This window comes from Macaca thibetana, chromosome 6, assembly GCF_024542745.1.
Source record: "Macaca thibetana thibetana isolate TM-01 chromosome 6, ASM2454274v1, whole genome shotgun sequence".
NCBI lineage: Eukaryota > Metazoa > Chordata > Mammalia > Primates > Cercopithecidae > Macaca > Macaca thibetana.
The window spans coordinates 54,841,132-54,857,210 of NC_065583.1; the positions used below are offsets into that span (position 1 = coordinate 54,841,132).

The following is a 16,079-nucleotide window of genomic DNA, read 5'->3' on the forward strand; positions in this document are numbered from 1 at the left end:
GTGGGCTCATGCCTGTAATCACACCGCTGCACTGCAGCCTGTGACAGAGGGAGACTCTATCTCAAAAAAAATGTCCTAGTATCACAGTTAAATGGGGGCACTTGACTCTCCCTTTTTGTTCTTTGGGTCTCTTCCAAGTGTGCTTTCCTTCTTTCCTATTCTAAAGCCGTTTTAAATAAACTTCTACTCCTGCTCTGAAACTTGTCTCACTCCTTTTGCCCTTCAGTAGAATTCTTTCTTCTGAGGAGGCAAGAACCAAAGTTACTGAGTACCTATACAGATCTACGGCTGGACAGGCGGCTGGTAACTCAGGGTGACTCCGATCTCTTCCGCTGGTAACATTATTGTCAACTGAAACTGACAATTCCCATCACACCCAGTGAGTCCTGGAGCACCAGAACCCTGACCAATTCACCTTTGCATGCCTAGTGCCTAGCATCATTCCTGCTATTAGGAAGTTTAATAAATATTTATCGAATAAGCATATCATTTATCCTTCCTACTAGGCTTTTCTTCTCAGAGAGATTAAGAGCCACGTGGACTTAAACTTTAGATTGGACACAGATCTGACAAATTTGATGCACAGGGAAAGGACTTAAAACATTTATTTAACATATATTTGTCGAATTGAATAAAAAGTAGTATGTTAAGAAAAAACAAAGATATTTCAAATATAGAGTCTTCAGTGAAGTTGTAGAGACTGAAAAAGGAATATATTTTTTAAAACAACCAGGGTGGGCATGGTGGCTTATGCCTGTAATCCCGACACTTTGGTAGGCTGAGGTGGGTGGATTGCTTGAGCCCAATAATTTTGGCAATATAGAAAGACCACATATCTACAAAAAAATCAAAATAAATTTTAAAAAAGCAAAAAACCAGGCGCAGTGGCTCACACCTGTAATCCCAACACTTTGGGGGGCCAAGGCGGGCAGATCATGAGGTCAAGAGTTCGAGACCAGCATGGCCAACATGGTGAAACCCCATCTCTACTAAAGATACAAAAAATTAGCGGGACGTGGTGGTGCGTGCCTGTAATCCCAGCTACTCGGGAGACTGAGGCACAATTGCTTGAACCCGGGAGGCGGAGGTTGCAGTGAGCCAAGACTATGCCATTGCACTCCAGCCTGGGCCACAGGGCGAGACTCCATCTCAAAAAGAAAGAAAAAAAGAAGGAATGAAAAGAAAGAATGAAAGAGAAAGAAAGAAAAAGAGAGAGAGAGAAAAGAAAGAAAGAAAGAAAGAAAAAAGAAAGAAAGAAAGAAAGAAAGAAAGAAAGAAAGAAAGAAAGAAAGAAAGAAAGAAAGAAAGAAAGAGAAAGAAAGGGAAAGAAAGAAAGAAAGGAGGGAGGGAGGGAAGGAAAGAAGGAGGGAGGGAAAGAAAGAAAGAGAAAGAGAGGGAGGGAAAGAAAGAAAGAGAAAGAAAGAAAGAAGGAAGGAAGGAGAAAGAAAGAGAAAGAAAAGAAAAGAAAACCACAACCCACTAAAAATCCCTGGGTTTTGTGCTTGGAGCCAAAGAAGTAGGCTTCAAAGCAAGCGCCACTGAAGGGAAATCCTGGTGGGCTGGGGATCTGGGGGCGGGCCTCAAGTGAGAGGTAGTCACCGACTGTGAAGCCTGAGCAAGAGTCAGACACAACGACAAACCAACCACTTCCACCTACACAGGGTTCCTAAATAGTCACCACCCCCACTCTTTTCAGTTGGATGATGAGTCAACTAAAACTCTCATCAAAGCTGCCAGGCTTTTCGCCCCCTGCTGTTTTTAGACCCAAGACAAAATCCTCAAGGCATTGAAGGAGATCAGAATCTGCCACCCCTAAATATGCCACTTCCGCATAAAGATGAGTTTGAGCTGATGGCAATTAGGAAGCAGCACATGAAAGAAGAACTCCATGTCCTCCCACTTTCTGCCTATAAGCAAGGCATAAAAGCCTCCTTGTAAAGGTGTTTTCTTTTTCCATATCAGAGAGGGGAAAATGACTCTTATTTGCATAACAAGGCTTACTAAGCAACACTTATCTGTTATACATTTCCTGGTCACCTTCCTGCCATTTACCACTTTTAGAAGCCCAAACTCTTTTTCCTCTGTCTGGTCACTTCTCTACCACTTATTGCTTTTCATTAAAATGGTATATAGCCGGCACGGTGGCTCACGCGTGTAATCCCAGCATTTTGGGAGGCAGAGGTGGGCGGTTCATGAGGTCAGGAGATCGAGACCATCCTGGCTAACACGGTGAAACCCCATCTCTACTAAAAATACAAAAAATTAGCCAGGCATGGTGGTAGGCGCCTGTAGTCCCAGCTACATGGGAGGCTGAGGCAGGAGAATGGTGTGAACCTGGGAGGTGGAGCTTGCAGTGAGCCAAGATCGCGCCATTGCACTCCAGCCTGGGTTGACAGAGCAAGACTACGTCTCAAAACAAATAACATAAAATAAAATGGTATATAAGCCCTTAGGTCTAACTACCTCTCTGGATTTGCACTTTATTTCTGTAAAGTCCCTGTGCACATAAAAATATTAACATTAATAAATGCTATGATTTGAATATTTATCCCATCCAAAACTCATGTTGAAATTTAATTTTCAGGCTGAGTGTGGTGGCTGACGCCTGTAAACCCAGCACTTTGGGAGGCTGAGGCAGGTGGATCACCTGAGGTCAGGAGTTCAATACCAACCTGGCCAACATGGTGAAACCCAATCTCTAGTAAAAATACAAAAATTAGCTGGGCATGATGGTGCACACCTATAATCCCAGTTACTCTGGAGGCCAAGGCAGGAGAATCTCTTGAACCTGGGAGGCAGAGGTTGCAGTGAGCCAAGACTGCGCCACTGCACTCCAGCCCAGATGACAGAGGGAGACTCCATCTCAAAAAAATTTTAAAAAAGAAAAGAAATTTAATTTTCAATGTGATAATGTTACCGGGGAGGGGAGGCTTTTAAGAGGTGAATAATGAATTAATGGGATAGTGTGGGACTGGTGGCTTTATAAGAAGAGGAAGAAAGATCTGACCTAGCATACCTAGCCCCATCACCATGCAATGTCCTACACTGCCTTGTCACACTGTAGAGAGTCTCCATCAGCAAGAAGGCCCTCACCAAGTGCAGCCCTCTGACCTTGGACTTCTCAGCTTTTATAACTTTTTTGTCAGCCAAGCATGGTGGCTCACGGCTGTAACGCCAGCACTTTGGGAGCCCGAGGTAGGTGGATCACCCTGATCATGAGGTCAGGAGTTCGAGACCAGACTGGCCAACATGGCGAAACCCCGTCTCTACTAAAAATGCAAAAATTAGCTGGGCATGGTGGCACACACCTGTAGTCCCAGCTGCTCAGGAGGCTGAGGCAGGAGAATCGCTTGAACCCGGGAGGCGGAGGTTGCAGTGAGCCAAGATCGTGCCACTGCACTCCAGCCTGGGCAACAAAATGAGACTCCATCTCAAAAAGAAAAACAAAAAATATTTTTTGTCTATATGTTATCCAGTTTCCAATATTCTGCTCTAAGCAACAGAAAACAAAGAGAAGTAACATATACCTTTGCTACTGTTAATGTCTTTTGTGAGTTTAATTTGCAGGCCTCACTTACTAAACCAACGAGGGAAGGTTTTGTTTTGTTTTGTTTTGTTTTTCTCCCTTACAGCCTAACAGAAAACAAAACAAAACAAAAAACTTCTCCAATAAAATAGTGCACTTGAAGAAAGAGTTACTGTTTTTGGCAAGTGTTCGCTAAAGGGTTAACTCAGCATCTCCCCTTCCCAAGAGTCTTGTGTGGGATGAGAGAGGAGAGGACTGATTACATTCTTTCTCCACATAAACTTTCACCCACCCTCCTTCTGAAAATAACTCTTTATCTAGAACTTAAGTGGGATGGGGTCTAATGGAATTTCATGTGTGAAATTTTTATATTTTTAATATGAGAACAAGAAACAACAAACTAGTGCAGCAAATGCCACTAAATTGTACACTTAAAAATGGTTAATGGTTCATTTTATTTCTGTGCATTTTACCTCAATACAAAAAAATGAGTAAAACTACCTTAATTTGGGATCTCTGAAAATCTTTCCTGGTCATGAAATTCGTCCATCCTATTTTGGGTTTGTAAAGGGCTGGATCAAAACTGAAAAGAATTTAGCCCTGTGAAGATGCCTTGGACACAAAGTTTGAGGTGTGGTCCCAGCTCTGCTTCATCTTGGGGATCCTTTACTCTTTACTCTCACTACGCCTCCATTTCTTTTCTTTTTTTTTTTGTTTTTGTTTTTGTTTTTGAGACAGAGTCTCACTCTGTCACCCAGGCTGGAGTGCAGTGGCACGATCTCTGCTCACTGCAAGCACCGCCTCCTGTGTTCACGCCATTCTCCTGCCTCAGCCTCCCGAGTAGCTGGGACTACAGGCGCCTGCCACCAGGCCTGGCTAATTTTTTGTATTTTTAGTAGAGATGGGGTTTCACCGTGTTAGCCAGGATGGTCTCGATCTCCTGACCTCATGATCCGCCTGCCTCGGCCTCCCGAAGTGCTGGGATTACAGGCGTGAGCCACCGCGCCTGGCACTGCACCTCCATTTCTATTATGAAATAGCAGATTTGAATATCGGATCTCTTCCAGATGTAAACTGTTTGATTTAGAATCAAGAGATGATTTACATCTTTATTGTTATCTTTCAGTAGGGTTCCTTCTACGTTGCATTATTCCGTAAGGCTAGAGACTGTGATCTGATATAAGCATTGAAACCCAAGCAAATCATTTTCACTGGTGTCTCTTCTTATTTATATTTATTTATTTATTTATTTATTTATTTATTTATTTATTTATTTTGGCATTCAGGCTCTTTAATGTCTGAGGATGGGGGGAAGAAGTCAATGGTGAGGCTTCTCTGGGAAATTCTGCAGGCCTTGTAGTTCTCTAAGTCCCTCTAGCAACATGTGGATATGGGCTTTCATATTCATGGAGTCCTTGGTGAGGCTGTTGCTGAGCTCTGTGAGGAGAGAGCTCTTACGATCAATGAACTTGAGAGCTTCTGCCAGTGTCAACTCCAGGAAAAAACCATATCCCAGGGCCACATAGATGCATGAAGTATCTGGGACCACCGTGTCAGTGAAGAAGTTACAGCCAAATCTACCTGCATATATAACTCCGAGTGCTTAGCTTCCTGGAGTCGCTCAATGACGTTTCTCAGTTGAAGGTATTTGGCCAGCTGTTCATGTATCTTGTCTTGATGGTCCAGCACCTTTCGCAAGTCCCGCTGCAGCATGTCACTGATGAAAGTCTTGTGGCGCAGCACTCTCTCCCTCGTGGCCTCCACTGCCCACCACTTAGGGGGCGTTGCCATGATGGGCTCCTCAGGGCTGCCAGCAATAAGCTGGTGTCTCCTTACCTAGGTACTCATTCATCCAGAAAATCCAAACAAACAAACACGAAACAAAAAGGCCAGACACTGTGGCTCACATCTATAATCCCAGCCCTTTGGGAAGCAGAAATGGGTGGACGGATCGCCTGAGCTCCAGACCAACCTGGGCAACATGGCGAAACCCTGTCTCTACAAAATAAACAAAAATTAGCCAAATGTGATGGTGCACGCCTGTAGTCCCAGGTACAGGGGAGGCTGAGAAGCAAGGATCCCTTGAGCCCAGGGGTCTGAGGCTGCAGTGAGCTATGACTGCACCACTGGATTCTAGTGAGGGTGACAGAGTAAGACCCTGTCTCAAAAAACAAACAAACAAACAAACAAACAAACACAACACAAAATGAAACAGTAACAATTTAACATATTCCAAGATGCAAAACTAAATAAAACCCAATTCTATCCCCAAGAAGTTTGCAGTTCACTGATCATTACATAACTACAGTTGGCCCTTCCTCTCTGTGAGTTCAGCATTTGTGAATTCAACCAACTACGGATTGACAATATTTAGAAAATGCTTTGGCATGGTGGCTCACAGCTGTAATCTCAGCATTTTGGGAGGCTGAGATGGGTGGATGACTTGAGCCCAGGAGTTCAAGACCAGCCTGGGCAACGTGGCAAAAGCCCATGTCTACAAAAAATACAATAATTAGCTAGGAATGGTGGTGCATGCCTGTAGCTCCAGCTACTCAGCTACTGGGAGGCTAAGGTGAATCCCTTGAGCCTGGTAGGTTGAGGCTGCAGTGAGCTGATATCATGTTACTGCACTCCAGCCCAACAGAGCCAGATTCTGTTTCAAAAAAAAAAAAAGAAAGAAAACAATATTCATCTGTTTTGAACATGTACAGATTTCTTTCTTATTATTCTGTAAACAATACAGCATAACAACCCTTTGTATAGTATTTACATTGTATTAGGTATTATATGTAATCCAGAGGTGATTTAAAGTATATGGGAGGATATGGATAGGTTATAAATATGTCACCATTTTGTATCAGGGACTTCAGCAGCCTTGGATTTTGGTATCTACGGGGCTCCTAGAACCAATCCCCCAGGAATGCCAAGGAAAAACTATATTTACACAAACACAAATCACCAGTGCCCAGGAACGGCTTGGTTAGCAGTAAGGGCAAAGCACTATAGGTCTCCAATAGTTCGTGCAAATCAACTTCTCCCAGGGAGCTGGGAAAGCGGGTGAATCTGAGGATGGAGAGGCTGGGGAAGCACCAGCCAGGCAGAGAACACAGGTAAAGGTGGGGTTAGGGCAGATGAGAATGTGAGCTGAAGTCATGGCCTGAAAAGCCTCATATACACTATTATTCCTACCACGAAGATGAAGAACTCAGGCCTGGCATCTGAAACATGTGGCTCCCTATAGAGTCTTACTTATAGAGAGAAAAATAGAATTATCTTACAGTGGAGAAAACTGGCAAACACATCCTTATCCTGAGATCAAAGTTAGAAATCACCAGATGAGAAGAAATTGACGTCATGTGCTTACTGGATATAATGCACTGAGAATTCTGTGAAGTTTCTGCCAAAAATACCTCCTCTGAATTTAGTCATAAGGCTTCAGCCAAACCCAAACTTGAAGGACACTCTACAAAATAAATGACCAGTATTTTTCAAAAATATTAATGTCAGCCAGGTGTAGCGGCTTATGCCTGTAATCCCAGCACTTTGGGAAGCTAAGGTAGGAGAATTGTTTAAGGCCAGGAGTTGGAGACCAGCCTGGGCAACATAGCAAGACCCCATATCTATTTAAAAAATTAATGTCATGGCCGGGCGCGGTGGCTCAAGCCTGTAATCCCAGCACTTTGGGAGGCCGAGACAGGCGGATCACGAGGTCAGGAGATCGAGACCATCCTGGCTAACATGGTGAAACCCTGTTTCTACTAAAAAATACAAAAAAAAAAAAAAACTAGCTGGGCGCAGTGGCAGGCGCCTGTAGTCCCAGCTACTCAGGAGGCTGAGGCAGGAGAATGGCGTAAACGGGGAGGTGGAGCTTGCAGTGAGCTGAGATCTGGCCACTGCACTCCAGCCTGGGTGACAGAGTGAGATTCCGTCTCAAAAAAAAAAAAAATTAATGTCACGAAAGAAAAAAAAGAAATTGCCGGGCGCGGTGGCTCACGCCTGTAATCCCAGCACTTTGGGAGGCCGAGGTGGGCGGATCACAAGGTCAGGAGATCGAGACCATGGTGAAACCCCGTCTCTACTAAAAAATACAAAAAATTAGCCGGGCGCGGTGGCGGGCACCTGCAGTCCCAGCTACTCAGGAGGCTGAGGCAGGAGAATGGCGTAAACCCAGGAGGCGGAGCTTGCAGTGAGCCGAGATCGCGCCACTGCACTCCAGCCTGGGCGACAGAGCGATACTCCATCTCAAAAAAAAAAAAGAAAAAAAAGAAAAAAAAGAAATTGATTGTTTCCAATTAAAGACAACTAAAGAGACATATTCACTGAACACAATACATGATGCAGGGTTTTTTTTTTGCCGTAAAGAACATTATTTGGACAACTGGAAAGATCTGAATAAGATCTATTATTATCGGGGGAAACCCCACCCCCGATATTCAATGTGGGTTCTTTTCGATTTCCCTAAGTGTTGGCTGGTCTGAGAAATAAAGGGAAAGAATACAAGAGAGAGAAATTTTAAAGCTGGGTATCCAGGGGAGACATCACATGTTGGCAGGTTCCGTGATGCCCCTGAGCCATAAAACCAGCAAGTGTTTATTAGTGATTTTCAAAAGGGGAGGGAGGGCACAAATAGGGTGTGGGTCACAGAGATCACATGCTTCACAAGGTAATAAAATATCACAAAGCAAATGGAGGCAGGGCGAGATCACAGGACCACAGGACAGGGCGAAATAAAAATTGCTAATGAAGTTTTGGGCACACATTGTCATTGATAACATCTTATCAAGAGACAGGGTTTGAGAGCAGACAACCTGTCTGACCAAAATTTATTAGGCGGGAATTTCCTCATCCTAATAAGCCTGGGAGCGCTACAGGAGACCCGCGGCTTATTTCATCCCTTTGGCTTCGACCATAAACGACAGCCACCCCCAAAGAGGCCATTTCAGAGGCCTACCCTCAGGGGCCATTCTCTTTCTCAGGGATGTTCCTTGCTGAGAAAAATAATTCAGTGATATTTCTCCTATTTGCTTTTGAAAGAAGAGAAATATGGCTCTTTTCCGCCCGGCTTACTGGCAGTCATAGTTTAAGGTTAGCTCCCTTGTTCCCTGAACATTGCTGTTATCCTGTTCTTTTTTCAAGGTGCCCAGATTTCATATTGTTCAAACACACATGCTCTACAAACAATTTGTGCAGTTAACGCAATCATCACAGGGTCCTGAGGTGACATACATCCTCCTCAGCTTATGAAGATGATAGGATTAAGAGATTAAAGTAAAGACAGACATAGGAAATCACAAGGGTATTGATTGGGGAAGTGATAAGTGTCCATGAAATCTTCGCAATTTATGTTATTCTGCCAGTGGCTTCAGCTGGTCCCTCCATTCAGGGTCCCTGACTTCCCACAACATCTTATCAATAATAATATTGTATCAATGATCATTTCCTGACTTTCTGGTTATGTAAGAGAATGCCCTTATCTTTAGGAAATAGTAACTGAAGTATTAAGAGGTAAAGCCTAAAAAATTTAAAAGGTTGGACATGGTGGCTTACACCTGTATTGGAGCACTTTGGGGGTCCAAGGAGGGAGGATTGCTTGAGGCCAGTTCAAGATTAGCTTAGTCAACATAGTAAGACCCCTTCTTAAAACAAAAGAAGGCCGGGTGCAGTGGCTCAAGCCTGTAATCCCAGCACTTTGGGAGGCCGAGACGGGCGGATCACGAGGTCAGGAGATCGAGACCATCCTGGCTAACACAATGAAACCCCGTCTCTACTAAAAATACAAAAAAATTAGCCGGGCGAGGTGGCGGGCGCCTGTAGTCCCAGCTACTCGGGAGGCTGAGGCAGGAGAATGGCGTAAACCCAGGAGGCGGAGCTTGCAGTGAGCCGAGATAGCGCCACTGCACTCCAGCCTGGGCGACAGAGCGAGACTCCGTCTCAAAAAAATAAATAAATAAAATAAAAATAAAAAAATAAAACAAAACAAAACAAAATTTTTTTTTGAGATGAAGTCTCACTCTGTGGCCCAGGCTGGAGTGCGGTGGCGTGATCTCGGCAAGCTCCGCCTCCTGGGTTCACGCCATTCTCCTGCCTCAGTCTCCCAAGTAGCTGGAGCTACAGGTGCCCGCCACCATACCCAGCTAATTTTTTTGTATTTTTAGTAGAGATGGGGTTTCACCATGTTAGCCAGGATGGTCTCAATCTCCTGACCTCATGATCTGCCCACCTTGGCCTCCCAAAAAGCTGGGATTACAGGTGTGAGCCACTGTGCCCAGCCTTTTTTTTTTTTTTTTGAGACAGAGTCTCGCTCTGTCGCCAGGCTGGAATGCAGTGGCATGATCTCAGCTCACTGCAACCTCCACCTTCCAGGTTCAAGCGATTCTCCTGCCTCAGCCTCCCAAATAGCTGGGACTACAGGCGTGTGCCACCATGCCTAGCTAATTTTTGTATTTTTAGTAGAGACAGGGTTTCACCATGTTGGTCAGGCTGGTCTTGAACTCCAGACCTCAAATGATCTGCCCACCTTGGCCTCCCAAAGTGCTGGGATTACAGGCGTGAGCCACCAAGCTCAGCCTAATTGTTTTTTTTAAGGAGAAAAAAAATTTCCTTCATCACAGAACATTCTGTTTTAGAAAATACTCCAGCACTGATTCCATTCCTATGGCGTTTGTGCCTTGTCCCCTGGATTCCTTCTGCCAGAGCAGACTGCACAGCAGGTGTGCCCACTCTAGGCCCAAGGTGTGGCCAAAGCACAACTGGGTTTCTCTTGGGAGCAGTTAGGCATGTGGACTTGAGTGCACCTGTGTGTATGCAAGGCCCTTCATAGTGCCTGACAAATCCAGTGGTGGGGAGAAAAAAGAGCCAGCAGTGAGCTGAGGCATTGGGGCCAGGGTCCAGCTCTCCAACACTGTCACATTAAGATGCAGAATTCTGACCTCCCAAGTACTTGGGAGGTATAACCGTTAAGGCGAGAAGACAGACATATATATATGTCATAAACATATATATAGGGAGAGAGAGACTGAGTTTCACTCTTGTGGCCCAGGCTGGAGTACAATGGCGCAATCTTGGCTCACTGCAACTTCCGCCTCCCGGGTTCAAGCAATTCTCCTGCCTCAGCCTCCTGAGTAGCTGGGATTACAGGTGCATGACATCTTGCCTGGCTAATTTTTCTATTTTTAGTAGAGGTAGGGTTTCATCATATTGGTCAGGCTGGTCTCAAACTCCTGACTTCAGGTGATCAGTCTACCTTGGCCTCCCAAATCGCTGGGATTACAGGTATGAGCCACTGTGCCTGTTCTTTTTCTTTTTTTTTTTTTTTTTTTTTTTTTTGAGACAGTTTCGCTTTTGTTGCCCAGGCTGAAGTGCAATGGCGTGATCTCGGCTCACTGCAACCTCCGTCTCCCAGGTTCAAGAGATTCTCCTGCCTCAGCCTCTCAAGTAGCTGGGATTACAGACATGCGCCACCATGCCCAGCTAATTTTGTATTTTTAGTAGAGATAGGGTTTCTCCATGTTGGTCAGGCTGGTCTCAAACTCCTGACCTCAGGAGATCCACCCTCCTCGGCCTCCCAAATTGCTGGGATTACAGGCATGAGCCACGGCATCTGGCCTGACAGACATATTTTATTTAACAGTTTGTTGGCTTAACTGGTAACTTTTAAATATTTTGACATATGGTATGTGGGATCTCCATTTATCCTTCAGTTCCAAGCCCACTATTGTTATGGGTGGGTGCTTCACAGCCTGTGAAAGAGTGTAATAACAATTCTCTACTGGAAAGCAACCAATCTTTTTGCTGGTTGAACCTGAAAACACTTATACTATGTAAAACATTTCTTTTGCCATTGGGTTGCCTTTAGTACTCACAGGTACGTCATGAGTGGTCACAGTATACCATGAGAGAGACACTCTCCCTGGTCTGTTTTCTTTTCCCAGTTTTTACCCATTTCTTCTCCCTTATAAACCCCAGGCTCCAACCTGTTGACATACACCACACAATAAGGGTCCTTGACACAGTGGCCCCTGGTTCCATTCTGGAAGGACGTCAGGCCTGAACATTCAGGTTTATCTGCAGCATCTACAAGCAGAAAACAAAACTTTCTCTTGCTAAAATTGTTTGCCTTTGATGGCATAAATTCTGGGGCCTTATGTTAAAAATTTGGGGGTGGAGGGTGTTACATAGGAAAGAAAAAAAAATCCCTTTCTTTCACTTTTGGTTATTAAAACTTAAAAACTTTTCATTATCTTTATGCAATTGACGTTTTATAAGTACCTGGTATCAAAAGAGTGAACAGATAACCTGCGGATTGGGAGAAAACATTTGCAAGCTGTGACTCCAACAGGGGACTAATATCCAGAATTTACAAAGGACTCAACAGAAAACCACAAACAATTTATTTAAAAAGTGTATAAATAGGCTGGGCGTGGTGGCTCACGCCTGTAATCCCAGCACTTTGGGAGGCCGAGGTGGGCAGATCACAAGGTCAGGAGTTCGAGACCAGCCTGGCCAATATGGTGAAACCCCCGTCTCTATTAAATGGGGGGTGAAACCCCTGTCTCTATACAAAAATTAGCTGAGCATGGTGGTGGGCGCCTGTAGTCCCAGCTACTCGGGAGGCTAAGGCAGGAGAATAGCTTGAACCCAGGAGCTGGAGGTTGCATTGAGCTGAGATGGCGCCACTGCACTCCAGCCTGGGCAACAGAACAAGACAAGACTCCATCTCTAAATAAAAAAATAGATAAATAAATAAATAAATATCAGGGCCCTTTCCTCTCAGATATCCCTCTCCCTACATAGAGAGAGCTGTTTCTCTTTCTCTTCCCTTCTGCCTACTAAACCTCTGCTCCTAAACTCCTTGTGTGTGTCCGTGTCCTAAACTTTCCTAGTGGAAGACGATGAACCCCAGGGTATATGTCCCAGACAACTAGCCACTTCTCACTTATAAGTGGGAGCTAATCCCAGCTACTCTGGAGGCTGAGGCAGAAGAATCGTTTGAACCTGGGAAGCGGAGGTTGCAGTGAGCCGAGATCATGCCACTGCACTCCAGCCTGGGCTACAGAGCGAGACTCCATCTCAAAAACAAAAAACAAAAAAACAAAACAAGTAAGTGGTGGCTAAATAATGTGTATACATGGACATAGAGTGTGGGATACTACACATGGGAGAGTTGGAAGACTGTGAGGATGGGAGGGGGAGGAATGATGAGAAGTTACTTAATGGGTACAAGTGACACTATTCGGGTGATGGTTACATTAAAAGTCCAGAAAATATATCCATGTAGCAAAACCTCACTTGTATCCCTTGAGTTGGAAAGTTGGAAGACTGGGAGGGTGGGAGAGGCAGGAAGGATGAGAAGTTACTTAATGGGTATAAGTTACATTATTCAGGTGATGGTTATATTAAAAGGCCAGACAATATACCCATGTAGCAAAACCTCACTTGTATCCCTTGAGTTTATACAAAAAAAGGAAAGGGGTCTCTCCTTGCGGCGCTGCACGAGAGCAGAGTACGAGGCTGCGGCGCAGGGAGTCACGGCGGGACAAACCTTTAGAAAGTTTCTTCCACTCTGACCGAGTATTGGTTGAAAGGAGTACTGCCGAAACTGTAACCAATGGAGGCATCATGCTTCCAGAGAAATCTCAAGGAAAGGTACTGCAAGCAACAGTAGTCGCTATTGGACCAGGTTCTAAAGGAAAGGGGAGAGATTCAACCAGTTAGCATGAAAGTTGAAGATAAAGTTCTTTTCCCAGAATATGGAGGCATCAAAGTAGGTGTAGGTGACAAGGTTTTTGTTTTTTTTTTTTGAGGCAATCTCGCTCTGTCACCCAGGCTGGAGCGCAGTGGCGCGATCTCGACTCACTGCCACTTCCGTCTCCCGGTTTCAAGCGATTCTCCTGCCTCAGCCTCACGAGTAGCTGGGATTACAGGCACCTGCCACCACGCCCAGTTAATTGTTTTTGTATTTTTAGTAGAGACAAGGTTTCACCATGTTTGTCGGCCAGGCTGGTCTTGAATTCCTGACCTCAGGTGATTCGCCCGCCTCAGCCTCCCGAAGTACTAGGATTACAGGCGTGAGCCACTGTGCCCAGCCGGATTATTTCTTATTTAGAGATGGTGATATTTTTTTTTTTTTTTTTTTTTTTTGAGGTGGAGTCTCGCTCTGTTGCCCGGGCTGGAGTGCAGTGGCGCTATCTCGGCTCACTGCAAGCTCCACCTCCCGGGTTCACGCCATTCTCCTGCCTCAGCCTCCTGAGTAGCTGGGACTACAGGCGCCTACCACCACGCCTGGTTAATTTTTTGTATTTTTAGTAGAGATGGGGTTTCACCGTGTTAGCCAGGATGGTCTTGATCTCCTGATCTCATGACCCACCTGCCTCGTCCTCCCAAAGTGCTGGGATTACAGGCGTGAGCCACCATACCTGGCCGAGATGGTGACATTCTTGGAAAACATGTAGACTGAAATAAGTCACTACTGAAATGGCATCAATGTGAAGCTGCCTATTCCACTGAAGTTCTGAAATCTTTCATCATGTAAATACTTTCTATATCTCTTATAATAAACTAATGATAACTAATGGAAAAAAAAGGAAAAAATGTGGTGGAAAATAATTGAAAACATACAGAGATTGCAAATTTTCTTTTTTTTAAGAGATAGGGTTTTGCTCTGTCGCCCAGGCTGGAGTGTAGTGGTGATCATGACTCACTGCAGCCTTGACCTCCTGAACTCAAGTAACCTCCCAACTCAGCCTCCCAAGTACCTGGGATCACACAGGTGTGCACCATCATGCCCAGCTAAGTTGCTTTTATTTTTTGTAGAGATGGGGGGCAGGTCTCTCTATGTTGCCCAGGCTGGTCTTGAACCCCTGGACCTCCTCCCACCTCAGTCTCCCAAAGTGCTGGAATTACAGGCATTAGCCACCATGCCCAACTGTAAGCTTTGTGTATGTGTGTGTGTGTGTGGAGGAGGAGGGTGAGGTGGGGTGGTAGGTGGGACAGAGTCTTGCTCTGTAGCCCGGGCTGGAGTGCAGTGGCATGATCTCAGCTCACTGCAACCTCCGCCTCCTGGGTTCAAGCAATTCTCCTGCTTCAGCCTCCCAAGTAGCTGGGATTACAGGCTCACATGCCCCATTTTTTTTTTTTTTTTTTTTTTTTTTTTGTAGTTTTACTAGAGACGGGGTTTCACTATTTTGGCCAGGCTGGTCTCGAACTCCTGACCTCAGGTGATCCACCTGTCCTCCAACTGTAAGGTTTTTTTGTTGTTGTTGGTTTTTTTTTTTTTTTTGAGATGGAGCAACCTCAGGATCTGGGCTCATCACAACCTTCACCTCCCAGATTCAAGCGAGTCTCCTGCCCCACCCTCCTCAGTAGCTGGGATTATAGGCAGGTACCAGCACTCCTGGCTAATTTTGTATTTTTAGAAGAGACGGAGTTTCTCCATGTTGGTCAGGCTGGTCTCAAACTCCTGACCTCAGGTGATCTGCCCGCCTCGGCCTCCCAAAGTGTTGAGATTACAGACGTGAGCCACCGCACCTGGTCAATAAAAGGTATTTTAAAGAAATCTAGGCTCGGTGGCTCACGTCTGTAATCCCAGCACTTTGGGAGGCTGAGGCGGGCAGATCACCAGTTCAAGAGATACAGCCCATGCTGGCCAACATGGTGAAATCCCGTCCCTGCTGAAAATATGAAAATTAGCCGGGCATCATGGTGGGTGCCTGTAGTCCCAGCTACTAGGGAGGCTGAGGCAGGAGAATCGCTTGAACCCAGGAGGCAGAGGTTGCACTGAGCCAAGATCGCGCCACTGCACTCCAGCCTGGGTGACAGAGTGACACTCTAAAAAAAAATAAAAGCTATGTTTGTTAGTTTCATTATTAACTGTAATTTTTGGGGGCTTTTTAAAAAGATAAGGCCTGAGTTAGTCATTCACAGAGAGTCTGAAAAGGTTAATTAGAAACAGCTGGAGGCAGGTAATGACCTTAAAACCCTAAACAGCACCCAGAGCAGAAGGTGAGCACCCTCTGGATCACCCCTGGGCATGCAGCAGGCAATGGTCCTCGTGTCAGCTTGGGACTACAGATTCCTTCACCAGCAACTACAGCTACTGTGTGTGGATCCCTACCACCCAAGACAGCACCATCCCAGAGACATGTGACCAAAATGGTCAGAGTAAGTGCCCTGAGGCAGGTATTAGGAGAAAGTGTGGAGGTGAGGGAGTCAGACGCCAAGGAAGATAAGAATGAGGACTATACAATTAGGGCAGAGGAAAAGGGTTTTGGATCAACTTCAGAGGTTTTAGTCATTGCCTAAAGGTGAGCTTTACATTCTGCTTATAGAATGTTGCTTGGCCAAACTAGATGCTTTGAAATGTTTCAGAATGGAACACATCAGAGAGGATAAAGAGTTTAAAGGGGGTTGATGTCAATGTCACAAAACAAGATAGAACTGAACAGAGACAGGTGTCTGACCAACCCCCAACCCCCTCAAAAAAATTAGATTCAATGATTTGAGAGAACAGATTGATTCAGTAACACCTAATAAGTCTTAACAATTGGTGTTTATG

General features: G+C 45.2%; 2 pseudogenes across 1 annotated transcript; one reads left to right on the forward strand and one right to left on the reverse strand.

The window, feature by feature from the left end:
• Nucleotides 1-4,803: 4,803 nt before the first annotated feature.
• Nucleotides 4,804-5,340, reverse strand: LOC126956303 (protein UXT-like; annotated as a pseudogene). The gene has a single exon (XR_007726292.1). The product of XR_007726292.1 is annotated as a protein UXT-like (transcript).
• A 7,572-nt stretch (nucleotides 5,341-12,912) lies between these two features.
• LOC126956118 (10 kDa heat shock protein, mitochondrial-like) lies at nucleotides 12,913-13,982 on the forward strand (annotated as a pseudogene).
• The last annotated feature ends 2,097 nt before the right edge of the window (nucleotides 13,983-16,079 follow it).